Consider the following 27020-nt stretch of genomic DNA (forward strand, 5'->3'; position numbering starts at 1 on the left):
CTTCCTTCCTTCCTTCCTTCCTTCCTTCCTTCCTTCCTTCCTTCCTTCCTTTCTTTCTGGTATATTTCCAGAATATTTAAATCCTGACCACTACAGAAACACCTGTCATAAATTAATAGTGAAAGTTAATTTTGTAAAATTTTAATGAACATAAGACATAAATGTGTAAGAATCCTGTGACAAATTTATTTACTGGTCATGTTAACATCATTATCACATTATAAATACAATACTTACTTAATTACTACACAACTACGGTGTGGTGTGATTTGTACCGTTGTTTTTTTTGTTTTGTTTTTTTTGTATCTAAAACAAGAACTGCAAAATATTCAGTGCACTTCCCAATTATGAAATTATGAAATGTTTCTTTTATAAAAATGTTTCTGTTGTTAGAAAAGTATTTCAAATGAAGACACCCAACACTAAGAGGTAGAGGAAAGTCAACAGAACGGGTCCTTTTCATCCTTTACAATAAAAAGTTGAACATGCTGAAATACTTTGGTTGTGCTATATGTCTCATTTCCTTTGAAAGGCCCCAGCTGAATCCTGCATTTCATTCCTGATTGAGTTATAAACACTTCTGAGCTCTATTATAAACATTTTGTTCTGCTTTACATGATCAAAGTCCATGGATAGTTGTGATGATTCTAGCTTCATTAGGGATCCAGTGTAAAGTCCTGTAGTGCACTAATCAATCTACATTTTCCTGATAAAGCAAAGGATCGAAAGTGATTTGTTGCTTTCTAGCTTTGCTTCAGTTTACAGCAGTGAGGGTTGGGTATAAAGCAAAATGTCCGTAGCAGGCAAAACCTGGAAAAGTTCTCAAACAGCAAGCCGTGTTTGCAACAGATACATCGCTTGAGCTTCACTGATATGGATCACAATGTGACAAATGATTATGAGGATTTTTGATATTCCTCCCCCAAGACAATTCTACTTTTCATTTCCTGCTAAATTTTCTCAGCATCACTCCCGGCTTGTTGGACGCTCCTCCCGATCCCGTCTCTGTTCGCTGGTTTTATTAAAGCTAACATTTGTCAGCAGGAAGATGGTTGATATGCAAAACGTGGAGCCGCTTACACCTCACGCCTCAGTAATTCTGACTGTTTGAGAAATGATATATGAGGAATGCTGGACAACAGATAAGAGACATGAGTAATGTTCAGAAGATTTCAAATTTATTACTCAGTTATGTGTTTTAATTTGTGCGTCTCAAGTGTGTCTTACAGACTGACGCCTCCATTCTACTGCAGCTTCCATGGACACTTTGGTTCTGAAAAATTAGAAAATCAAGATTATATTTAGAGGCCATATTGGAAATAAAAGAAATATGCATTTACCCCTTCCTTCACAAGGTAAAATTGTTTTTATATTGGTTCTAATTCCTTTGTGTGTCTTTGTCATGTTTATATGAGGGATTCCCACACATTCTGGAAAAGTTCACATTTAATTTTTTTTTTTTTCTTTCCAGACTTATGTCAAGAGACAGGAGTGCCCAAGTTCAGTCCAGAAGAGCCATCTTACAAATTTTAACTTCATTTCTTCAACACACCTGAGTCGCATGGCTGAGTCTGGTGTGATACCATATAAAGCTGTATATTATGGAAAATACACTGTGTGTACTGTATTTTCCACATTATATTTTTATTTATTAGTCGGAAAATGCATCATGCCGTGGAAAGACAAACATTTAAGTTGCACCTAACTATAAGTCGCAAAACCAGCCAAGCTATGAAAAAAACTGCAACTTATAGTCTGGAAAATACAGTATATTGTATTCTAGTGTCATGGAGAAGGGATGCATCTAAAAGTTGAAGGATCTTAGTACAGGTTTAAAAATAGAAAAGAGGGAGAGACCAAGCACAACAGAACAGTGTCTGCAATATGCAATCTTTCTTCTTACAAGAATTACAGACTATGTAAAGTGCCACAAAGTCTTTCCCTTTCCTAAATGGGGGATTGGTTTGCAAATCCAGTAGCAAATTACAAACAGTTGAGTCTTGGAGGATTCCACACAGCATCACATGAAAGAGTTACATTCTGTTGACTCTTTCTAACATCAAAGTTTGGCCTGACAACCTGTGGACTGGAAGACAATGGGCATCTGCAGCGCACTCTTTGGTTGTGGGGTGTGAAAGCAGGATGACCTGTGTGAAAACAACATCCTCTCATGTTCCAGGTAGCTCTCCATGACTAGGCTGGGGCATCCCTGTCCTACGTTGAATAAATTCCTTCCTTTCTTGTGTACTTTCTTCCTTCCTTGTGACCTATGTCCATTCTTTACGACGGTCCTGCTGTGTTTTACTCTTTTTATCATTAATTTCTGTCTTTGATTCATTACTTCCTTCCTTCCTTTGTTTTTCTCTTTGTATCCTTCCTTCTTTCATTTCACGTACTATGTCCCTTTCTCTTATGTGTCTTTCCTTCCTTTGTCATGTCTTTGCTTCAGTTTTTTTTGAGCTTTTTCTGTCTTGTGTCCTATCTTCTTTTTCTCTTTTTTCACCTTCCTCCCTTCTTCCTGTCCTCCCTTGTCTCCTTTTTGTGTCCGTTCTACCTTTCTGTTTAAGATTTCTGCCCGTTGTATATTTAAAACCTGCTAAAATTAACATAAAAACAGACTCAGAAGTCTGGAAAGTTTAGTCAAGAAAAGTAAGTGTTATGTTCGGTGTTTTCTGTGTAGTTATTTTTGAGGTTTTCTGTGTTTAGTCATGTTCCTGTGCTGTCTTCCCTGTTGATTGCTTCCCAGGTGTTTCTAGTTACCTGATTACCCTCCCTGTGTATTTAAGCCCACCTGTTGTCTTTGTCTCTTGTCAGGTCCTCATCTAATGTCAGTTTTGTCTGCTGTGTGCTGGCCAGTTGAACTGGATAGTCCTGGTTAAGCTTAGCTCTCCTATTCAGTCTTCAGTGTCATCAGTTGCTACCGGTAATTAGCTGTATGCTAACCTCTCTGCCGTGCTGCCTGTCATCCTGGACTGTTTTGAGCTTCATCCATTAAATCACATCATTTTCACTACAACCTGGGTTCAGCCTGCATCTCTCCTCACCACCTCAAACCCACTTCATAACAGTGAGAATAAAAACACATAAAAACTGTAGATAAACCTTGTCTATTGTAAACCTGTACTATTGTAAGATAGATATATCAGTCGAGATCAAACGTGAAGACCGTCCCTTTGATGTTTATGCATTCACTCCAGGTACTAAACCCTCACTGCAGTTCTTACTTTGAACAGAAGAGGACGCTGATGAGAAAATCTGATTGTATTCAACAACAGAAATTGACTTCATAGATATTTTTGAAGTGAAAAGAAATGCTTTGTAATTAATATTCTGTCTGTGTTTATGTTCAGTCATGCGTGTCCTTATAAAAATCAAACTCTACATAACATGGCAGACATGTGTAGTATCACTGTGTAAAGATATTTTCTTTTCCATTTCCATATTTGACACAATTTAGTTATTCAAGCATGTAACTGTGTGATACTGATTTTAAACAATATTTTTTTATAAACTCAGCATTTTAACTAACAAGCACAATGTTAATTTCCATTTCTGCTGAATAAAAGCATCACCACAGCATGATGCTGCCACCACCACCATGTGTTACCATGGAAACTATGTGAAGTGTTAGTCTGGACATCAGACTCAGTGTATTAAGATATCCCTTACCATTATTTTGCAGTTTAATTCCATTACTAACTCGAGCATATGAGTTTAACAATCTTGATATTAATGTGAGTAAAACATATTTTTGTCATAAAATTCATATAAAAATCTTTAGCGTTCAGATGAATGCCAAAGTCTAACTCAGCCACACAATGATAATTTACAACAATAATATGCCCAGTGATTTGTTCCTTATTGCATTGTTTAACAACTCAGAGGAATGGATTTATTTTCCGCCTGATTTTACTGTCAAACACAATCTGTGATACAATAAAGCACAACTCTTTATAGTTTAAAGCCAAGCAGTTTCTCCAAAATATGATTTGTGCTGGTAAAATGAAACGAAAGGGCTGCGCTGTGTGAGGAAATTGCTCGGCTAAGTGACTCCCCCCCCTCCGTCCCCACCATCACATTGCCAAGCAGCATCTCACTATATAAATAGCCATTGTCAGGAACACACATCAATCTCGGCATGTACCACCACAGAGCCAGAAGGCGAGTCGTTGTAGACTGCTGCTACCAGTCAGAAAATGGGCCGGGCTTGTCTCCTCAAGCCATCCTCGCGCTGCACGGTTGAGGCACAAACTGTGGCCATTGTTCTGAAGACTGGCTACTTTCATTAGAGAAGTCATTAAAGGAATTACAGGAGCTCGGCTATAGATTTTTTTTTTTTTTTTTCCGGGATTATTGTGCTCATATTTCCCTCAGTTCATCAGGCACATAACTGAAAGGCTGAAGCAGCTGTTGCATAAATCTTTGTCTTTGTGTGTGGGAAAAACAATTCTTTTCAAGGGCGTGGACATGTCATTTGTCTTCAGATTTGACAACTTTAAAAATGAGACGGAAAGCCCGTATTTGAATTTGACCAAATGTGTTTTTTTAAATACCAGCTAATACTTTAGTTTATACCAAAATAAACCTTTTGCTTTTCTTTTAATTAATGCTTGCTGAAAAGAAAACTGTGTTTCTGATTCATATGTGCTTGAGCTGTTTTGATGTCAAGCTGTCACTAACACTGATGTGGACAAAGACGAAACTGCTTTCTGCAAGAAAACATCAGCAATGCTTTATTCGTACAGCTGTTTTCATTTGTTCACCGTGATTAAATGTTCATTTTTGAAGGAGTTTAAACTTGCTCAGACTAGTTCTTTCACTCAGCACCTTCTGAGATTCAAAACAAGTATGACGTTCAGTGGATCAGACAAGAAGGAAACACTGCGGAAATTTTCCAGAACATGCTCTACAATAAGACATATATTTCTAAAACTTGAACAGAGGAAGTGATTGAATGTCCAGGTGAAAAGAGTTCATAACACACTACTCTTGCTCTTCTCTAAGTTGAAGAAGAGCAAGAAGTCAAGCATTTATTTTGATAATCCGCCACAACTTCATTTGTGGGTTCCTTTACTATAATAACTTAAATCTGCATATTGGAGATATAGGTTATTTTTAATAGTTTTATTTTCAGGCAAAACTTGTAAAACATATTTAAGTGTTGAAAATACATAAATACATAACATCAACCAGATAGATGTTTATTCATCTTAATAACTTACAATAACTTACAAAAGAAATACTGCCTGTCTTTTTTTTTTGCTAGGGGAGGGGGCAAAGTACAGCTGCTGTTGATCAGCAACCGCTATGCAAATTAGTTATGACATCAATTAGCAACAGCCAATGGCAACATTCCTCAGTAGCACTGGTTAGACTCTTACATGTGCATCTTTTCTTCAGGGAGATAAAAACTGTTTTAACCTGTGATTTTTTTCAACCACTAATGAAAATAAAAACTGAAGATTCTCTCAAATCCACTCCACTTATAAAGCACATTTAACAGCAAATGGTACACAAAAAACAAAACAACAAAAAACTAAAAGCCCAGAATAATAGATACAGCAGAATGCTAAAAAAAATGCTTCTTTAAACCATCTTACAAAAATACTGTCATTTGTTATATCTCATTTTACTGTTTTGTTCAAGCTATAATTTAGATTTCAGAATGATTCAAATCAGAATGATAGCTTGAGAAAAAATAATAAAGTTGGAGGGATTTTTTTTTTTAAGTTGGTTCACTTTTTCAGTGCACTGACAAGATCAGCCTGTCAAAATATATGAAGGTTGACATTATCTTCTCCTGCAGGTGGATTTGAATCATTCCATCAGGGTAGATATTTAAATTTAAGACAGTATCGCATTGGGAAGAAGTTCTTTATGCTCTTTTAATGTGAGATATATCTAAACAATAAACCCAAAAGTTACTTAAATTAGTTTTTTGTTTCTTGAGGCAAAGTACGCTGAAAGCTGAAAACTGAAAACAACGTGAAATACATGACAGCTAAAATAAAAAAGTAAACGAAAAACAAAACAGTTCTTAAATGCAAAACATGCAACATAAGACATAATGATGTTTTAGGGATTATATAAGTATTTAGCAATAAGTATAATGTTCAGTTACATGTTGTAGTAACTGAACATAAACTATTTTAGCAACAGGAGCACCATTCTGAATCATCGCTTATCTAGAAATGGCTCCCAACTGATTACAAAATAATGATATCGCCACAAATATTGGAATCATAATAATAACACTTTAGATTACTTTGCAGGTTTGTTTGCCTGATAATAATCAGCTATAATATCTATATGTGGTGTTTCGCCATTTGCCTCTTCAGCTCATTTTTCATGCGTATGTTGTCATGACCTAGAGGAACGTGTATCCAGGCGGATGTTTCTGATCTCACGTCCTGAGCTGTGGAATAATGTAAGAGCAGTGGTGTGTTGCTGCTGTGGCTGGGGGAGCGTGTTGCCATAAAATATTAACGACTTGGAAGCCCAGCCACATGACAAGATGAATGTAATTGGCCCTCGCAGTTCTATCTGTGCATGTTAATGAGATGGGATGGTATTTAAATCAGTTGCAAGCCCCAGACAGCACGGCTGCAGTGTAGAAAACCACAAACAAAGACGCAGTGAGATAGACACAGAAAATGTCAGCACAGGAAAGCCTCCGCCAGCATTTCTTCTAATTAATATTGTTTGTCTGAGCAGAACAATGTTTTGCTGCTGAGCCTTTTGAATGACTTGACTTAAATAATGAAAGCTAAATGTGAGATTTGTTTCTATTTTTTTATTCTTTTATGTTTTTGAGCTTTTGAGTGAGAAGTTAGGACAACGTGGTAGGTTCTTAATGGGAAAGGTTTAACAAGATCTGGACACTAAACATCTACTGCTTTCCAATTTAAACCAATTTTGCGCAGCACATTCCTGCCACCGTTTAATGAGACTTTGTCTGATAAAGTAAGTTAAAACTATAATTATAAACCTAGGATGTGATGGTGAATGCTATAAGCTTGACACCCTATTGTAGTGATGTAATCTTATTTTAAATAAAATAATAAGTAGTTATTTAAAGTAACCTAATCCTGTTGACAGTTAACTAATGAAGATGTGTTGACAACTCTTCGTCACACAAACAATGAAAAAACCTCAATCCATCCAAATTGTGCATAAAAACAATTTGCAATCCTTGTGAGAATACCTTGAATGTCTTGTTAGGATTTGCTTCAGAGCATCCTTCCTGTGCTTATGAGCTCTACTTCATTTTAGTGAATCTTGACAGCATTTAATTATCTCCAGGTCAAAATCTGAAAAACTTACAATGATCTGTCACAAAATGGAGAATTCTTCTCTGAAGAAATAATTATTTTAAACACTTTTTGAGAATTTGCATTTTTAACATTTTAGGCATAATTGGAAAATTTTGAGTTAGACTAGACTGAAAACATAGCGACTACTTTAACCTAATCTGACGTCCATACTTGCCACAGATTTTTAAAAAGTTGAGAAAACATTTGATCGACTCAAATGGCGCTTTGACTAAAAATCTGTAAATTTCATCCTGTCAGGCGACGGGGCCTGGATAATACCCGTGTTAAACCGACGGCGGAGTCCGGCGAAGACAGCCGCTTAAATTCTGTAACAAAAGTATGTTTTTTTTTTCTTTTTATCTCTTTTACTGTTTATTCAATGTCACATGCGGTTCTTGTTTTTTATTTATTTATTTATTTTTTCTTTAATTATGTAAAGCACCTTGAAATGCCCTGCTGCTGAAATGTGCTATACAAATAAAATTTGATTGATTGATTGATTGATTGAACACTTCAAGACACCAGCAGTTCCTTATTTTGCTGCTTCATACAAATACACAAGAATAGTGAGATTGACAAAAAGCTCAAGGGGAGGAACGCAGCTGGATTCGACATGTAAATATCACATGACATCATCTGCAGTCACATGAGTGCCTCGTGCGCAGCGGTGTAAAGGTGTTTAGTAATGTCCTTCAACTTCAATGAGTGACTGGTGACTGAAATCAATTCATCAAAAATCCCAAAGAAAAAATGTTTCATCTTTAGAAGAAAATGTATGCTTCTTTTTTTGGGAGGGAGGGAGGAAGAGGGGGTGGGGGTTCTGGTAAATTAAACTGATAGAAGAAAAATTATAAGACGTGTTTCTTTACGTCCCATGACAAGCCTTTTGTGTGACAGCAACTGTGTGCGTCCTCACTGCCACGCTGTGAAAACACGCACACGTGTTCTCAGTTGCGGTCACGCGGCAACACTGAGTGGACGAAGGTGTGCTGCATCAAAAGCAGGACACAAATATGTTTGTTGTTGTGTTTCTAAGTGTGTCCATGAATGAAAGCCTGTTTGTTTTTGTGCAGGCTACGGAGAGACCTGATGCCTGACGAAGTGTGGTGGGGGGCAGAAGGACAGATGGTCTGCCTCATGGTGGCTGAAATAAAAGAGGGAATTAGAAGACTCCAAGGTGTACACTCTGACGGCAATTACAGCAAATAGATTGGAAGTGGACCTCCAGGCGCCCAGGGAGATCACTCTGCGGGGGAGAGCTCCACCTCACTGCATCTGGTTCCTACGCCCTGAAAGATTTAAGATTAAACACAACACGCACACGCACACACACACACACACACACACACACACACATACCTCAAGTGTCCTCAGAAGAAGCCAACTATCAGCATGCCTCTGTCTATCCAAATAGTGTCAGAACATGAAAAAAAGCAACAAAGAGCAAAGAAAATAAACTTCATCTGCACTATAGAGTTTGAAATGGATTTCTATATTACCATTTTTCTTGGCCGGAACGTGATGCTGAAGGATTTCCAAAACCAATTTCCGACATCCCTGGGAGCTGTTTTTGGTTAGTTATTCTGCTGCCTGCGGGAGTTTGAAAAACAGTCAATTATTTTTGTCTTGCTTGCTTCCGCCCATCGATTCTCAAACGATTTTCATAGCACCTCCAAGTAAGGATATGCAGCAATTGAATTAAATAGACCCACCCAATCAATATAAAATACGTAAAACATTCACAGTTCTCTTTCATTGCCCGTGGAAATAAGAATTCATTGCAGATGAGAATGCAAAGTGAAAGGATATTTTTTTTTTATGGATCCATGAGAGCGTTTATGAAGTTTAGTGATAGTCATCAAATATTTCAAAGATAAAATATTTAATGTGTTTCTTCTGGCAATATTTGTGCAAAGAATCTTAAGCAGAGTTTGGGTTGCAGCTTTTCTTTCCTGGTAGCATTTGGAGCAGTGGGGATCAGTAGATTCCATTAGTCTTGCCCTGTGGCTGAATGAATAAAGTACCATTTAGAGTCTGTAACCCCAAAACCTTGTGTTCCCATCAGTGCATAAATGATGAAGATGGTCTAATGAAACAAGCGGCTCCCTGCTACAGCCAGTCATAAAAAGAACATTCGGGTCTCTGAAACTTCGGTCCGTTCATTAATCTTTCGAAACTTTCACTGTACGTTCCAGCTCCTAAGGTACAGGAAGACAAACTCAAGAGATTCAATCATCACCTTATCTTCTGTGAATGCTATGGTGCCTTACAAAAAGGATTCACCCCGCTTATTTATTTTTTAATTTAGGCACAAAATAAGCACAAATCTCTTTTCTATGAAGGGCTCAGAGATTTATTAGAGTAAACCAGGCAACAAAAAAATCATCATAAAGACCAAGGAACACAGCAGACTGGTCAGAGAAGTTATAGGTTATAAAACAATTTCCCCAGGTTGTAACATCTCGCAGAGCTCTGTTCAATTCATCATCTGAAAATGCACAATTGCAAACCTGCTGTCCACCCAAACTGACAGGCTTGGCAAAGAGAGCATTAATCAGAGAAGCAGCCGAGAGGCCCAAGGTAACTCTGGAGGAACTGGACCTTTGTCCATGCACTCCACAAATTTGGTCTTTATCTTGGAGTGGCCTGAAGAAAACTACTATTAAAAGGAAGCCACTTGTCATGTAGGGTGGCAAGTAGTTATTGTTTTAGGAGTTAACTACTCTATCACAAGTAGTTAAGTAATCAACTATGTTTTTTTTAACTCTTCTGTCAGTGAATCTTGTGTTTTAAGTTGAAACCCTAACCATTGAACTTTTTGAAAACCTAAAGCTCTAGTTTCAAAGGATACATCTATTAGATTTTACCAGTCTAAGTGTCTTAAATTTTAAATTTGAGCTAAGCAATTGTCACTAAGACTGTAAAATAGTCCTTCAGTAAAGTGCTATATTAGATTACAACATCAACTCTATATTTTTCTCAAATTTACTTTTGTTCCTATGTTAGCAACCTTACCTGGAATGACTTGTCTTTGACTAATCAATGGACCTCTTAGGTCATTTAGAGGACACTGCAAATGTGTATCTAACAAGAAAACTTGTTGGAAACTAGAATCACCCATTGAAACAAGGCACAGGTTCACCTTCGTGCAGGATTATACTAAGCTTTACTAAAGGGACAATGAAACAGCTGAGACTAAAAGCCTAAAATTAAAGGTCTACATAAAATTAAAAATCTGTTTCAACAGCTGAAAATTTACATTTCCAGATCTGGAAATGTAAATTATAAAAAAATAAGCCGTTTCCAAAAAGAGAAATTGGCAAAAATATTTAGTCTGTGAATGACCAAAGCCAGCTGAGACTTAGCCCAGAAGGTTGTAATTACAGTCAAACGTGGTTCTACAAAGTGATATGGGAGAGGCTGAGAATAAAACGTGTGTACAGTTTTGTATTTTTATTCATGAAAAGTTGACAAAATGTAGAAAAGCTCAAGGGATGTTAATGCTTTTTCCAAGAACAACATGTAAAATCCCACCAAACGCTAAAAATAGAATGAAAGGGATTCAACTGGAACAATGTCTTCAAGTATGCAGAGTCAGGTGTGCAGGTCTAAGTGATGTAAATGCTCATTGCTGGCGACAAAAAGAACAAAGTTCTGCATGGTTACCAACTGCATGCATTCTTATAAAATGTACACATACGGCTTAAAAGGAAAACAAGAAATCAAGATTGTATTGTATAAAATGTAAATAAGGCCAACTTTAGGCCCATGAGTTATGGTCTCCCGAAGAAGCTGCTTTCCCCCGTTGCATATATGCATGAACAGTATATCACTTGCCTCTTGGAAAACAAACAAAAAGTGGGAGAAACAAGAAAACTAATGCATTAAATATAATTAGGCAGAGAGCATATGTAACCAACAAAAAAAGAGTTTGACGAACAGATAGAGAGAATAGCGATAACAAACACAGTTTAAAAATTGCAAAGCTGTTGTCTGCAAATGTCAGGGTTTTTTGTTCACTCAGAATTTGATTGCGTAATTAGTTGGGGACAGATGCAGTTGGTTTTATATGACAATCATGAATGGCATCATGCAAGAGAAGCTCTGACTGTTACCATGCATCAATCTGAAACATTGTAATGAAATTATGTCTTTTACTCAATAGAAGTAAGTCAACAAACACTGCAGACTTTTTTTGTCATGTTGTATTAAAAAGACTAAATGACATTCTATCCCTCATGTCTGAATATCATCAGTGATGCAGAGTATTCCTGTACATGTTCGGACTGATCACTTGGCAGATGAGGGGCGTCTGTGATGTCTCCTGAAGCCCAAACAGCAGGAGTTACTCAAGCAATCTTTGCAACTTGTCAGTGAGTAACTTATTTGTGCTAGCCTTTATTTAATATCTCCATGCTTCACATTCTGTTCTATCGTTGTTTTATGTTTTAAAGATGCACCACAGCATCAGGATATAACTCACAGCATTGAAAGAAACCAGTTACAACCTGCTAGTACATTTTACTGGCTTCAGCCTCTTTGTTTTTTGCTGTTGTCAAAATCAAAAATGGCTGCAGCGTCTGACATCTTGTTTCACATGGTACGTGTTTATTTCAAACACTATTTAATCTCCAAATGTGAAGATCTTCACATATACTAATTATGAAGATCTTCATCGAAACGACCATAAAAAAAAATCTATGTAGTGCAGCACAGTAAGCCAAAGCTTCTTCGATATCAGTTTTTATTTGTTCTAATGAAAAGCAATCTTGTAATGCAAGAAACTTTCCTTCTTGTGCTTCTTCCAATTTGTCCATATCTGAACATAAACCACAAAGCAGATAAATAACAAAATGTATATAACTGCCTAACAAAATCCCTAAAAACTTTAACACAACCCTGCCTTGTTTTATGTTTGTTGTTGTTTTTTTTTGTGTGCCTGTTTTCATGACTCTTCATGTATGCCAGAGAGGATATGAGGTGGATGAGGTTGGGATTTCAGGTGAGTATTATCATCTTGGAGTGGCAGCAACTTCAAACATTTGAGGGATGTTTTCTGAACATCTCCTTTAAATCAAGCCTAAAACCCACCTCTCAAATTTCCCTTTGACTATTGATAACTGGAAGATTGATCAAAGTATTTGATGCATATTTTCTTGATGACAGCATTTGACAAAATGTAATGTTTATTGCTTCATTCGTAATCGGTGACTGCATAATATTTTAATGGTATAAAGCACTTTGAACTGCCATGTTGCTGAAAAGTGGTATAAAAATAAACTTGACTTAAATTCTGGATCACAGAGGAGACAAAGGGGAAAAGTAAAAAGGAACTCAGAATGTGCCTGGTTTCCACAAGAGTGACCGCCAACCAGCAGACTCTTTGAGCTCCAGGCTTGATGAGTTGATTGCAATCAGGTGTGGCTGCAGCAGAGCGAGCAGCCCTGCCCTCACAGGTAATCAGCAACACACAAGGCAGGGTAGAGTGAAACCAGGAAGTACACACATACAGACAACAAGCAAAGGATCACGATAGAAAGTTGTTTCTTTGTGTCACTCCCAGTTGTTTATTACTATGTACGTGTCCATTCTTATGAAACCCCGGATATTGGTGAGCTAGATGTTCACTTTATTTATTTTTTTCATTTTGTTAGATAATTTTGCTGTTTTAATCAAAATTTGATTTCTATTAGAAAAATACAGTAGATGTAAAAAAACAAAAAAAAGCTTTACTTTACATGAATGTCATTCTTAAATGTTTCTGTTACATCATGATAAATACAAGTTTTATTTATCTTCTCCGCCCCCCGCCCCCACCTCCCGATTTATTTAGGTACTTCGGCAAGTACTTGCAGCTGATTCTTAACTTGGAGGGAAAGAAAATAACCAACATTCACTGTACATGACTCATGTGTTTGTGTTGGAATCGAAACGAGTCTGAGAATTAAATTGAAACAGGCTGTTGGAGTCAGCTCGGACGTGGCCATAAATCACCGTTAATATTTCTTTGAGCAGGAAAATCAGATATGAGATGTTAAAAACCACTTTAATGAAAATCATCAAAGTGTAAAATCACCATGAAAAAAATCTGTTTTGCAGTTCGATACAGTAAGATTTTATTTTATTTTATTTTTGTAGAGACTACATGATGTATTAAAAGTGAATCTGCAGAAATGATAGTTCATCCTGTGCCTCAGAGGCATCATGATGACATTATGCTGCAACCATTCAGTTTTTTTTCTGTCTTATCTGTTTGTACTCTTTCACATTGTATTTGTTTTTGTTGTTTTTTTTTGTTTTTTGCCGCAGCTCCGCTTGGATCTGTCTGCAGCAACCATCTGGTAATTACTAACAGAAAAAAAGTTGCTTTTGAAGAGAGCCAAAGTACCTAATCACTTCCATTTAACATTCATAAATAAAGTAATATTCTTTAAAATCTATTCTGTCAGAAGGGGTTTTTTAAGTAATCAATCTCGGCTTTTTTCACCTTTCATCTCCGATAGTTTATTCTAAACATCTGAGAATCTGCAGCGCGGAGCGATGACAGTATATCTCATTGGACCAGACTGTTGCCTACAGTGTGGACTGATGATGATATTACTGAATAGATACAACTATTCATGAGATTGATGGATTGTTTTCCCACAAACAAATGCATGATGTGCCAAACTAATAACCACAAACAGCTGGAATCAACTCTCTTTTTTTTTTCTCTCAGTGGTAGTAATCATAAATAAAACATTCAATTAAATGGAAAAAGATGTCTTATCAGATATTTGAAGTCTTTAAAGAACTATTCAATATCCTTCCTGAGTGATTTTAATAGAGTGAGTCATATTTCAGGTGGCCTGATTTTCAGATTGTATCACAGCTCAACATTTGTCACCTGTCAAATTATTTCCCCCCCTGCATGTCACCTTCATTTGTCAAAACGCCATTGTTTAAAGTTGCCTACTGCTTTACGTCCAACTAAATCAGATCCCAGAGGATTTTTATTTGGATGTCACGCTTATGGTAATGCTACAATAATAAAATTGCGCGCAATTTCAAATGCAATTCATCTAAGTCTTAACGTCTTTAAGCAAGTATCAGGAACAATGATGGGAGCGACAGTGTGAGAACAAGCAGCTGAATATTTCAAAAGGGGGGGGGCTTTGGTTCTGCAGAAATGGCAGCTGTCTGCCGTTGCAGTGAATGAGTAGCTTGCCAAGGAGAAACCGTCATATCTCTGTAAACATTTTCGATCCGTTCGACTCGATGTTAACGAAAGCCGCAAATTCACCGAGCAAAGAACAGCGAAGGCCAATGCTGTTTTCCTGTTTGAGTTTTACCACGTTTTATTTCTGCGACGTCTGCTGGATCCGAGGGAAAACCATTTTTCACCATTTTTCCAGCCACTCAGAGTGACGTTTGAATTACGGCCGGTGTATCCGATGCACATTTATTCTTCCTCCCTGACAGTTTTATGGAACTCATTATCTGCTTTGTGGCCATGGCTGTGAATGGGGAACTTGTGGGGGTTTTATGTGTAGCCAGTAGCTCCTCCACTGACCACATTTAATGTCCTCTTTCAGAGAAAAAAAAAGAAAAAAAAGAAGAAAAGCTAGTAGTGTCCTGAGGGGGCATCGAAGTCGCTTGTAGGACCAAAACCCTGTGTGCACACAGAGTTCCAGCACAGGATTTTTTTTTTCTTTTTTTTTTTTGATGAGAAAGAGAGCCAGACCACAGTTTTATTTACCTCAGGTGCAATGGCTCATTATAAGAGTGTTAATGAGGAGCAGATGTAGTAAAGACGGTGGAGGGGGCGGCTTCAGGAGCGAGGTGTGGTCTGGGGAGAGTCTGCATGGAGGTCTGTCAGGGGAGCTCCAGCCCCCCTCTCCTTTTCAGCTCAGCCAAAACAGCCTTTGTTCACGTGTTAATATCTACTCAGCAAAGGATATTAGCGCTGAGAAATGCCTACCACAGTGAAACCATAGGTATGCTGAGATGTAAGTCGCTGCAGACATAAAGGATCTGGGGATTTTTTTTGTTTGTTTTCATACTGAACTCTTGAGGGGAAAAAAAAAACAGGCTTACTTTCAAATATTTATACAGTTACATAGAAAGCCTAATGACATTCATTCCTTTTATTTAGAACTGGATATACACTGCAAATCCCCTGTTTGCCTGTTTTACCTTGAATGGTCCTGACTGGTGACCATTTGAACAGAAACAAAAATCTGATCACACCACGCACTGGCATGTCACTCTCACAACAACTATACTCTTTGGTGTAGCAGTTACTGCTGACTGAAGACGATTCAGTTTTAGATACTTCCAGCATTAGCTAGTTGTTCACAAATAGAACCATGGGATTCAAAGAGAAAAGAGAATAAAGCCAGTTAGAAGAAAACTCAACCTTCTTAAAAATACAGGGACATTGTTTGTGGTTTATTCAGGCAGGATAGAGAGCAAAACTTTCAGCAGTCGGAATATGTTATTGCAAAACATTTCATTTTTATTCTTTTCAGCTCCAGTTACTCTTTCACAGAGTTGTTGGCTATCTTTTATAAATTTCCAAGCATCTGCATTGTTTAGAAAGAACATAGAGAGAACCTGCTAATTTTAGATACAGAAGACCTTTTAAAACTTTAACTCCTGACAAAATATGTTTATGTGACTGATTAAAAATAAGACCTGCAGGAGACTTTTGGAATTATTTTTATTTAATATTATTTAATATAACATAGGGGTCATAATGTGTTATATTTATTAGACAGTGATTAAAAAAATAAGTAATTTATATCAATAAGGTATGAAAATGTAGCTTTTTTTAGTATTATTATTTATATAGATAGTTAATCACATACTTATGTCAAGGAGAAGAGTTCAAAATGGAAATGAAATGGAAGTAGGAAGGAACAAAATGGCACTAGGTGGCTACAAAATGCATATGTGAATTATCAAATGGGAAAATTCTGCAAGATTTACTTATAAGCTTGGTTGTCATTTTTCCTTTTGAAATATTTTAATTCTTATAAAGTTTAGACAAAAAAAAATCTAAAATGAACCATACACACTTAAAAAGAGGCCGTGATGTGAGCATTTACGACCCTGACTCATGTCACATGGACATGACATTATGCCCCCCATTTACCATAATCATAAAACCAAAATCAACACATTTGCAGCTCAGACCCACTCCCTTTCGTGCATGTTTTCAATTTTTCTGTGGCAATTTTACAATTTGCTTGCACTGAATAATAATGTCCTATGGAGCCCTAAAGCAAACCAAATTAAAAATAGGTGTAAAAGATAATAAAAACTGATTATATTTGCATACTTTGTGAGATGTTGGTACAAGAATGTCAACTTGGAAAAAACGTTAGCTCTGAGTTTGCCTCTGACATCTACAAAGCTCTTTTGCAGCCATGGTTTCCTCAAGTCCAGCTCTCTGCATGCCAATGACGGACAATAACAGTGTTGTGCACCATGAACCCGCCTCCACTGGGGGAATCTCAGTGTCACAAAAACAACAATGCTGGCAGTCAACCCCACTGTTGGCCAGTGCGTCTTTTACGTTTTTATTGGCTGGGCCTCCCCCCTGCTGCTGAGCCAAAGTCAGGCTATCAAACAAAACAATTTACGGCCTTGTCTGCATTTGACCTTGGGCGTCCTGAAATGCCATTGCTCAGGAAATATGAAGCCCGTTGAATGAATGCATATCTGCATATGACATCACCTGGTTTCTTCATTAACCTCAGAGTCTGCATCAAAATTCGATAAAGTAATGCCTTTCTTCTTTGTAAAGGTCATTGTAGGTGATGTCAATATATATCTACATCTGAATGAAAAGTTTACTTTTCTACTAATTTGTTGTTGTTTTTTTATCAGTTGAAGGAGATTCCCAGCCTTGAACCATTTCTGTCAGTGAGGCAGAAACCTTAGTGAATGCATTTATACCTGGTAAATTAATTTGCAACAGGAGCTCCAAGTTTACAGAAAATAATACCACCTCAGATTGATTATTGATAGATATGGGAGTGGATAATCTTATGAAAGATTGTTAGAAGAGGCTTTGTCAGCTGTTTATGTATTGTTACATTTATCACAGTTAATAACAATTTGACAAAGTATTCCTTAATATTTATTTGCAGTGTTTCCTCAGCTGCTTACCCTCTGGAAATGATTGGATTTATTTGGAAATGTAATAATATTTTGTTGTGCTATGTTTGCTTGTTTACTTGGTTTCATCGCTTTTGTTGCGTTTCTTTATTTCGGTCCGTCTGTTTTTATTTTCTGTAAAGCACTTTCTGGTAGACTTGTCATGATAAGTTTTCAAATAAAGCTTACTGGATTGATTGGTCTCTGGTAGAGTGTGACACAGTTAGTTTTGTCTTCTGGTTTGTGTGCAAAGCCACAGAAATCCTTATTTATTACACGGGTGTTTTTAGTCTTGTCTGGATCCAGCAGCACAGTTTGATTTCTGACTACATGCCGCAAAGCTTTGGTTGTTTATAGCATCAGATTTTATAGCTCATCCTTCCTAGGAAGAGCTAAAAAGAAAAACAATAAAACCCAAGCTGCTCATTTTATCAAGTCAGACTTGTGTAATTTGGTTTATTTTTCAAAAATCGGAATTGTATATTATGGATACTGATGAGTATACAGCAACATGATACAAATTGAGTCCAAGAAAGCAAATAAACAAGTGGAAAACCCACATATTAAATCACTCAAACATGGACACGCAACATTTGAGACCATCAAATAAAAAAACTTTAAATTCACATTTTAAAGCTGCTGTGAATAACTTCTCTGTTGAACTGCAGACTTACACAATATTTGTGACTGCAAGACTGTGCATTTTCCTTCTATTTAGAAAATAGGTCCAGGTTGATTTCAAAGTTTCATGATGGAGTTCCTGCAAATCATGAATGATACAATTGGAAAAGAAAAGCTTTCCTTCTCTGTATGTATTATGGATTCTTCTCACGCATTTCCCTCTGAGACAAGGGGCTCAGTAATCTGTATCCTTTAGTGAGAGAACCCCATGGAGATGCATTAAAGAGATAAATTGGTATCATCCCCAGTGTGACACTCTCCTCATCTGTCTCTGCTCGCCTCCATTGATCACAATTTATATTATTTGTGTTGTTTCATTATTAGGCGGAAGAAAAGCATCGCATTAATAAAGCCCTGATTATAAAGTTAAGCGTAAATGCTATACTGTTAGGCAGGAAGTCAGGGTCAAGGCAGGAGTCTCAGGCGAGGCTCGTCCTTGTATCTGGATCACAGGTGGGACAGATCAATCACGGATGAATGTAATTCATTTCCCAACGATTGTCCAGCTCAAGACGTGGAACACTTCTCTAAATCGTTCGGTGAGATCCAGCATTTCCTCCCTGTCATCCCTGTGTGACAAAGCGCAGCACTGAACTGTAATGATACCGCTAATTACACTGATGTATCTTTATAGAGAAAACAGTTGCTCAGGCTTGTCCTTTGAATATGTGCAATTAACATTCCGAATTTTACTATAATGTTAATCTAAATTAGATTAACCTAAATATAAAATATCCAAATGTGGCTTTTAATTTCTTGTTTTAATTGCTCCGTACAGAGTTTCTACATGTCCAGCATTCAACTTCAATGCACCACAAATCCGGGACAAACTTCCAGAAAACTGCAAAACAACCGAAACACTAAGTTCCTTTAAATAAAGACTAAAACCCTCCATCTGTTTAGAGTTGTTTTTGAACCATAATAAATAAAACATTGCACTCATCAAAATACAATGTTTGTTACTGGTTTTCTCAGTTGTTGACTGCATGGCAAATCTTATGACTTTGTATTTTTTGTGTTTTTATGATGTAAAATAAAATGTGCTTCACAAATAAACTTGATTGGTGTAAAAATGCCAGACTTTTCAGAGAGTAAAAATTCCAAAATGGACGAATTCAAAATATTCAAGGAATAATTTTCTAAGTGTCTCCTTTTGCCCCTTGACTACATCATAAACAATAATTTTGTAATATTTTATAGAGAAGTCATTTATTAGTGTAAAAAAAAGGCATAACAAATATAATCAATAAAATAATTTACAATGTTAGTTTTCAGTATGTTACAAAGGACTCCCATGGTGCTTGGTGATTTTGCTTCAGACACACTGTCCATGTTCTGTTGCAGTTTCTTCAAACATTTGTGTACATTTTGCTACACTGGCTGCACCACCCTTCAGGAAATATTCATTTGTGTCTTTGTGTAGATTCACTGATGATCTGTTGGCTGGACAATCCACATCCTGTGAAGCCGGTCACTTCTGATGATCCTGTGGAAGAAAGAAAGATGCCCTTTCTTGTTGTATGAAAGTATGATTAAAAATGAATTAAGATACAAGTCAAGAGTATTATACACTCCTGACCTAAAATTTAAAACCACAAACGGGATCAAAGAGAGCATCCTGGCTGTAAATTATTCAGTTTTGCTCTCTCTTACTTTCTCACAGCCTAACTGAACTCCAAGCATACCCCGACATACCTTTGCATTTTACATAACTGACTGCATGACATTATTTTTAAGCGTCTCACCGGGATTTCAGCAGGAACGACTTGAGTGTCGTTGAGTGTGGTTGTCAGACCGATCTGGAGGACCTCACCCAAGATGCATTCACCAATCAGAAACAGAATAGATCATTTTCAGGTGAGATTCACGAGATACTTTACATTGGCCATTTATGGCTGTATGTGGGAGTGTAGGCAGGACTTTTTTTTCACAGATGTTGAGGTGCAGTGGTGATTTGATTTTTTTATTTTGCCAACAGCTCAACTATGTACACTAATTATAGCTGGTACTACCACCTTCGTCCCAGTTGTTTAACCTGGCAGCATTAGTATTCAGTCTGACCTTTTTTTCACAGTTGAATTAAAGTTAGTGCTGCTAACTAAAGATTTATGAAACATAACATTTAAAACAGTGAGGAATCGCATGTTTCATTAAATTAGGAAGTGAATAAAATAACCATGTCTCTCCAGTAAAAGCACAAGAGAATATCAAAATAACTAATCTGCTCTTTTGGTCATTAAAAATATTATTCTAACAATAAGAAATGCGTTTTATGTCAACAAGTAATTTTGGTGAATTATTGCAATTATAATAATTGCAAACATTAGAAAGACTAAAGGAGTCTCAATCCAGAAACAACATATCTGGGCTGCACAACCTGTATGTGTCAAGAGGTGATCCGGTAATGTTCTGGCAGCAAAGCTTTCCAACACCATCTTACAAAGAGCTGACTTAATATATTTCTTTTCAACCTACAGCACTGAGGGTTGGATACGGGCCAACTGCAACAATTTTGAGTCAGTTCTCATCAGAAGTTCATATTTCACTAAAATAATGGTGTTTGAACAAGTAAAGCAGTCCTTTTGATATCTGAACTAAAAACTAAATTGTTGAGGACTTACTTGGACATTTAACTGTTTATTTGTTTGCAGTTAGTTAGATTGCTGGTCTTCAGATTACAAATGTGATTTGATCTGGGTTCATGACCTTTCAACAGAGGCAGTGTAATGTACATATTTTAAAAAAGTAATGTTAATTTTGTGTGATGTAATCTTTTAATGTTTCTCTCAATATTACATCAAAATTCTTAAGAGTTAGACACTTTTTGTATCCCAAGATACAAAATGGTTTCTTCGTGGGTTTAGAATGGAAATACTGCTATTAAAAACCGTACATATTTCTTTTGAACACTAGTCTTGAAATAATCATTAATTTGTATCATGATAAGAATTTGTTCACAATGACAATAAATTACATGATAAATTCTAAAACAAAGTTTGGACACCACTGGTCTAGAATGCTTAAATGCTTCAGATTTGCATAATTTGCAGGCATAAAGAAAACATACTGTTATTAAATTGTTATAAGGTACCAATTGAGGCAGATTCAGTCACAGAGACCGATATTCACAAAAAGTTTCAAGGATTTTCACTTGCAGCAAGGAGAAAATACGATGAGTTACACAAAATTCGCAGGCCACATCATTCTCTGACAGACAGTGGAAGTGACTGACTATGTCAGTGCGTTGGTGGAGATGGTGGTAGGGATTCATCCCACGATTGGTGGGTTGGTTGGTGGTTCAGACTCCACTCTGTCTGTCGTTGTGTCCTTAGGCAAGACGCTTAACCCACCTTGCCTGCTGGTGGTCAGAGGAGGTGGCACTGGTGCATGGCAGCCTTGGTTGTGTCATTGTGCCCCAGGGCTAAACAAAAACAGGCCATTTACCATGTCTGTACAACAATGCCACGGTGGATGTTTATGCAACTTTGCAGATGACATTTTTCAGCTCATACACAGGAGATTAACTGATTTCAGTGAATGCTATAAATGTTACTGTGAGCAAAGTTAACTTCCTTCAGTCAAATGTTTTCTGGTTCCAGTTAGACTTATGTCTGAAAATATAAGATAAGAAAGAACGTGAGGTAAAACATCCAATAAATGATAAATGAAAAACAAATTCCAAATGACCATTTATATTACGAGTGAAATAAATGAGTAAATGTGTTAGCATATAAATAATAATGAAATATTAATGATAATAAGACAAACATTTTTCTAACATATACCCATGCTTATCTTTTCTTGGTTTTGTGTTTTGTTTTTTTCATTTATTTGGGCATTAATAATGAGAGATTATTATTAATGTTTTAATAGAACCTTTTAACGTGAGGAGCAACGCTGACTTAACATGCAAGAAATTTGTCAAAATGCAAGAAAACAAGGGACACATAGTCATACGCTGTACTAAAAGGAAAATAAAACAATTAAAAATCTGAAATTCAACTGTAATAATATTGGAAATGACATTTTGTGAAGGGAAAATTCAGTAGTAACATATTACAAGCCAGACCAGAACGCCGTGGTGAATCCCAGCAGCATGCTGCATAAACCCTGTAATGGCGCTTCGCAGAAAATAACCCTTATTTATGTTCCTGTTAACTGTGCATCACGAGGGTCATAAAGACTTTTTTCTCACACTCTTACATCTAAACAAAAAAACAAGCCAAAAGGAGACATTAGAGCCAGAGCAAAATGGATGAAATAATGGTAACATGCCCTGTGAGACTTGAAATGCGTATGTGTGGCAGAGAGAGTGTGACAGAACTAGACTGGGGCACTGTGGATGCCCACATGTCATGCGCTACACACCCACATACAGCAGGAGCTCCTGTTCGGGGTTATTTTTACTCCAGCACCTGGAGGCGTTGCAGACTTGCTCTGGCCTGCACATTCTTTTCCCCGAGCACATTCAGGTGTGAGAGCAAGCGATCTTCGTTCACCGCAATTAAGATTCTGCCTCTGTCTCCTTTTGGTACACAATTACTGCTCTGCTGCTGTTTGCTCTAATTGCTCTTTCTGCGGGGATTGGTGGGAAGCCAGTGATTGTGATGGGTAGGGGATTATCTCCTTTCTTTTACTCTGGCCCCTTAAAAAAATCATGTGTAAACTCCCCGGTGTAATTACCAAGCGCCATGATTAATTGTCTATTGAAATTAGCGCTGGTCTAGCTTTCATTTTTACTGCAGCGAATATTAATTAATGTTAACTCTCCCCTTTTCTTTTCCACCCTTTGTGGAGAACATCTTTTGAATATTCATTGAGGTCTTGAAAAATGGGCACAAGCTGGTAGTTTTAGCCAGAGAACTGACTCTTGGCCACCAGAAGAAAAGAAAAAAAATGCAAAGCTGAAAATTAAAAATGTTTTTTCAGACCATTAATAATATTTACAGGAGCAGGATGGGTTAGAGAGAGCAAGCCTCTGTTTAAATCACGTCTCCTCTGTTCGTCGAGAGGTCTCCGAGAATATGCAAAGCAGCACATCGGCGTTTTGTTTTCCCTTTGGAGGAGAAGGAGCATTCACATTTAATTCAGTTTGTTTTCTTAACCCTTTGAGGAATGACAAGTTGAATAAGTGCAGCATAATCACATTCTGCATATTATCTTATTCTAATATATAGCATGCAGAGTGACCTTGAATAAAACATGCACCAGAAGAATATATCTGAGTATTATGGTAATTGACTCTGAATCAAATCAGTGTTGGAATATCTTCATATGCTGCTTTGGTCTCACTGAAGTGGGTGGAGCACAGGTTTACAGGACAGGGTCTTGTCATGTAAGTGCATCACTGAAATCAACATCAACTTAAAACATACCAGGTCAACTTGTTTTTTTTACATTATTCAGAAGACGTACAAGTGTTAAATTATAATATTATGGAAGGTTTTCTAACGCTCGGTGGAACAGGCCTGAGTAAACCCTTCTGTTGCTGTTGGTCCCGATCCTAACTTTCTCTCCTCAAACCATCTTTGCACACCCAAAGCACCGATATTCATACTTAACATGCAGCCACTCCGTTGCAAAGCTCACTCGACCTTATACAATGTCAAAGGAGAAATCCAATATGTTCTAGAGTTCAGACGCACCTTTCAGTGTCATCCCAGCAAAGCACACAGTTTGCAGTAATATCGTTATTGTTTTAATTAAATCTGATCCAATCTAGAGTCATCTACATACCTCTACGCTGAATGCCAAAAACATGAAGCTGCAATTTACCTTTGTATATAAATCGTGTATGCGTCTTTGACAAATCAAGATTTTGTCTTAAAAGGCCCGTTAATTGCGCAGTGACCCAGCTTCTTAGACTCCAGTTTGTGCTCTCTGTGTTGTTTATGTTCATGATAGACATGCATGACATTAGGAAATCCTACAGGATCCTAAAGAATTTACATGAGGGTGGGAGAGCTAGGTAGAAGTTTGTCCTCTAATATTATGTCATTTGTTTGGTTTTGGAGATTCCACTAAACTGACATCCATGGTCATAATTAGAACTATTTCAAGTCAGTCAGGTTTTGTTTCTGTCTACCTTACAGCTTTTGTCTATGTCCTGTTCAAATAAAACCTAAACAGATGCATTAAAACTTATGCTTCATTCTCCAATTTACCAACTTTCCAATAACATTTGATGTTTTTTAGAGATGGACAGCCGTCTTTTTTTAATGTTCTCTAAACAATTTTGCTGTAAACAAGCAAATAAAATGTAGTTAATTATCTGATTCTTAAAGACCTTAAAATTATATCCATTCACTCATTTTCACCACTTGACTTTTCCTGCCCTTATTATCTCAGTGTGAAGTAAAAAAAAAAATAAAAGACGACCTTCATCTTCCCTGCTTCAATCCACATTCAGATAAAGGGATCATACCTGGCACGCCAAACTAATGCCTTCAACCCTCAGCATCTCTCTGATCTCTGAATAAAACTGCAGCTGCTGTGAAGTAGCTGTGACATAACTTGATCCCCATAGTGACAGCACACACCACCGCTTGCTCCCTGTAATATATCAGTGCCAGGAAACAGTGGACACGGAGACACACTGATTGAATCAGGGCCCACTAAGACCCTGGGGAGGGTTAATCTATACAGAACCAGCAGCAAACACACAAAAAAAACCTCTGACTGTATCTGCTATAACAATGTTTAAGGACTTAGAGGTCATTCGTTCAACTTCTTTCCTGACAGAGAAAATATAAAGTCTTTTTATTGTCGTTCGTTGCTGAATGGCATTCAAAACAAACTATAGCAGCAGAGAATTTGTGTTGAAGGAATCATTGTGCGAGGTTTTATTTGTTAGCAGCGTTTACCTTGCATTTTAACCTTTTGCACATAATGTTCAATGGCGCGCAGCTTAAAGGAAGCACATAGGTTGATTTGATCAACCACAGCATTACTTCTCAGATCTGTGGTTTTAAAAGCATTTGATTTGCAAAAGCCGAGCGTTGAATTTACTGCCTGTTATCATAAACAATTCACTATTTACGACAGCCACCTCATGCTCCAGTCTTTATGTTCTGATGACTCACAGACTGTTGCACATTCACAGTACTCAGACATATTATCATCCTCCAGGGATAAATGGCCAATAACTTTGACAAAACATAGTAAAACTGTCTCTCAAAGAGTGATAATAGAAATCAGATTTTCAGATTTAAGTGGCTGTAACACAGAGTTCAGCAACTGTAATATTACAACGATTACATTAATGTCCAATAAAAGAGAGTGGTCGTGTGGTTGACAAGTTACTGAGCTGTTTGGGAAGCAGTAAAACTGTTAAAGGCTTGGCTCTGACAATAAAAACTGAATATGATTGTGCTCAGATGTGCTTTGACAGTGTGGGATCTGTGAACTACTTCTTTTTCACTGTATAAGTTGCTTGTTAAACTTTTGGTAGTTGTAAAGGTAATGCAATTTATTATTACTATTTTTTTTATTTCTGTATTTATTTGTATTCATTTTTTTTAGCTCTTTTGGTTTTTACTATATTTATGGCACTACTCTAAAAATCAGACAAAGATAATCTGAGAAGATACAAATTTTTCTGATGATAATTTAATTGGTAAATGTTAAATGACCTGTCCTTGTGTGGCACTTTATCAAGTGCAGAGGACTCCAAAGCTACATTTAGTAATTCAAACACACACACACACACACACACACACACACACACACACCCACGCACGCACACGCACACACACACACACACACACACACTAGTGGTGGAAAGCTACTGGATTGCTGTCCTGGGACTCACTGACTGAGACGCCACCAGGCCCTCTGACCACCATAAGCAGGCAATGTGAATGAAGTGTCTTACCCAAGGACACAGCAGCATTGCTGTTGCTTTACTTAGTTTGAGACAGATTAACATAACAATTAATAACTGTTATAGTTAGCAACAGGGTCTCAGTGGACCCTATGTTTGAGCTGTGGGAGGAAGCCAGAGTACCCAGAGAGAGCCCATGTATGTACAGATAGAATATCCGTACACAATGACGAAGGAAAACAGGATTCAAACCTTGCAGTTCTAAAGTCTAACTACTAGCATACTGTATTTATATTGAGAAAACGACTTACAACCTTTCTCCTGACGTACAATATTGTCTGAACATTTTCCTTGTTAGGATATGTTCAGCTGTAAACGTCTTCCCTGCATCTTCTGAGCAGGAAAATTTTCTCCAAGACATCCATTAACCAGTATACATTATCTGAGCTTGGCTTGGCCTGGACTTCTCTGGGGTTGCTAGGTGACGTGCTGATTTGTGACATTACATTCTGAAGATTTTTGAAACAGATTTCTCCAGACACCAAAAAATATTAACTTATTAACTAAAATTGTCTGAGTGGTTTTTAGAGGCCGTTGAGATGTAAGTAGAAGTACAAAAATGTGCAAATGTGAATTTATACATAAGTCCCCTGTAAAAAATTTTGGGAACTTTGATTGGAAAATTATCACCCAAAATGAAATTAAATAAAAAGCTGCTTCTCAATACAGTTTTGGCATCCAGTCAAATACATATACTATACAAAGAAGCAACCTAATGGAAGAACGGCTTAATTTATGAGTAGCAGAGTAAATATTTAAGTCCTGAGTTTGGCACTGGTAAGGAAACCACTTACAATGTAAGTCTTGCTAGTCTGAAAACACTGATTTGTGGAGTGCTCCTTTGAGAAATTTTATTACATGACATGACATCATACAAATGTTCTTTGTTTGAATTTGAGTGATGCTGTAGTGCTTCTGCTGTGTTTTATTACCAAACTGAACCGTACATCCCATGAACATCTCTCTGAAAATATGATGGCTATGAAACATTTCACTAGTTT

This window comes from Poecilia formosa, unplaced genomic scaffold (assembly GCF_000485575.1).
Source record: "Poecilia formosa unplaced genomic scaffold, Poecilia_formosa-5.1.2 Scaffold16, whole genome shotgun sequence".
Lineage (NCBI taxonomy): Eukaryota > Metazoa > Chordata > Actinopteri > Cyprinodontiformes > Poeciliidae > Poecilia > Poecilia formosa.